The sequence below is a fragment of the Ornithorhynchus anatinus genome, chromosome 1, assembly GCF_004115215.2.
Source record: "Ornithorhynchus anatinus isolate Pmale09 chromosome 1, mOrnAna1.pri.v4, whole genome shotgun sequence".
In the NCBI taxonomy this organism is placed as follows: Eukaryota; Metazoa; Chordata; class Mammalia; order Monotremata; family Ornithorhynchidae; genus Ornithorhynchus; species Ornithorhynchus anatinus.
This window is the reverse complement of record NC_041728.1, coordinates 79,236,907-79,238,731: the sequence shown is the minus strand read 5'-3', so window position 1 is coordinate 79,238,731 and position 1,825 is coordinate 79,236,907. Positions and strand designations below refer to the sequence as shown.

At 36.4% G+C, this 1,825-nt stretch overlaps 1 non-coding gene across 1 annotated transcript; it reads left to right on the top strand.

Moving 5' to 3' along the window:
• Positions 1-1,109: 1,109 nt before the first annotated feature.
• LOC114816002 lies at positions 1,110-1,247 on the top strand. The gene has a single exon (XR_003763775.1). It is a non-coding gene; the product is annotated as a small nucleolar RNA SNORA7 (small nucleolar RNA).
• The last annotated feature ends 578 nt before the right edge of the window (positions 1,248-1,825 follow it).

Here is a 1,825-nt window from a genome sequence, read left to right as displayed (position 1 = left end):
ATGTCTGTCTCCCCACTTCTAGACTGTGAGCCCATTGTGGGCAGAAATTTTCTCTCTTTGTTGCTGAATTGTACTTCCCAAGCACTTAGTAAAGTAGTGCACACAGTGAGTGCTCAATAAATGCAATTGAATGAATGCTCAATAAATATGATTAATTGATTTTTTAAATTTGCAAATCAACCTTTAAAGAGTAGTAAAAAATTGTACAGCATTTAAATGGAGCCATAGGCTCCAAGGAAAACTAAAAAATGATGGATGTTTTTAAAATTTAATTCATAACATAAACTGTATTTTTTTATAGCACATGTAAAACTATGTTCTAAATTATCAGTAAAGTTATGATTTAAAGTAAATTTATTGAAGTTGTTGCCAGGAAAAATATGCTTTCCATTATTCACCTATGATATTTGATTTACTGTTAGTAATGAATGTGCAACTCAAGTTTTTAATGCTTGTATGATACTAGCTTTTTTTACATAGTATTTTGTAAAACTACTTCTTTAATCTGTCAAAAACAACTCTCAATCTCTAGCTAAATTATCCATGTTGCTAAAATTTCCAGGTGTTATTTCTGATGTTGACTATAATTCTGAAAAAGATAAATAGATGCTGTAAGTTTCCCTTTTACCTCTATTCTAGTTCTGACCCAGAAAAATGTCATGGCAATCCATTTACATCATGAATTTCTTTCTACAGTCTATGTGACAAGGTTGTTCTTTCTCAAAATTAGTTTTGCCATTATTGTGCCGGCCACAGTGAATTTCTTGGATTTGAAGAGTAGCAAATTCTAACTTTTGTTAAAGACTAAACACAAGTTTAGAATGAATTATTACTGTGTGTAAGAAAAAGTACAACATTCAAACTTGTCCATGAAGCAGCATAGCCTAGTGGAATGAAAATGGGCCTGAGAGTCAGAAGGACCTGGGTACTAATCCCGGCTCTGCGACGTGTCTGCTGTGTGACCTTGGGCAAGTCACGTCATTTCTCTGTGTCTCAGTTGCATAATCTGTAAAATGGGGTTAAGACTATGAGCCCTGTGTGGGACAGGGATTGTGTCGAGTCTGATTAACTTGTATCCACCCTAGTGCTTGCCCTACTATATACTTAGTCTTCTCTCAAGATCAGACCTGGAGAGTTTCCAGTACACTACCAGTCTTGGCTATGGGAGGAAGAGTCAAGCAGAGGCCTATCTATTCCATTCTTAGCTTGGCCAGTGGTTAGTGAGTGGAAGGCAATCTGCTACAAGTCAAAACTCACCTGAGCTGGGCAGCAGAGGTATGGGAGGGAGTTGAGGGTGGAAACTCAGGTTTACAGCATCGAAGAAGGCAATCATAAACCACTTCCATATTTTTACCAAGAAAACTCTCTGTATACACTACCAGAACATTTGCAGATGGAAAAATGGAGGTGGGACATTCTGGGAGAGATGTGTCCATGAAGTCACTATGGGTCAGAGATGACTGAACATTGTAATACAAGACAAGAACCCAGCACTTAGTACAATACCTGGCACATAATACGCACTTAACAAATACTACCCTTATTGTTCCTGAAAATATACAGGGCATAATATGCTAGAATGAAATTGAGGTTAAGGGTTATCTTGCCCTTTTAATGAATATTTCTTTGATGAGTCTTTTTTATTACCTGGGACATGGAAATTAAAGAAAAGACAATGGAACTGGTTTCAAAAAAAAAAGACTGCCTGAACTAGTCCTTAGAAATCTACAAAAACACACGGTTCAGAAAGTGAACATCATTAATTCAAATCTGTTAGCCGAATAGTGTACTAAATGCTATGGATAACTAGCACCTTTGTTATACT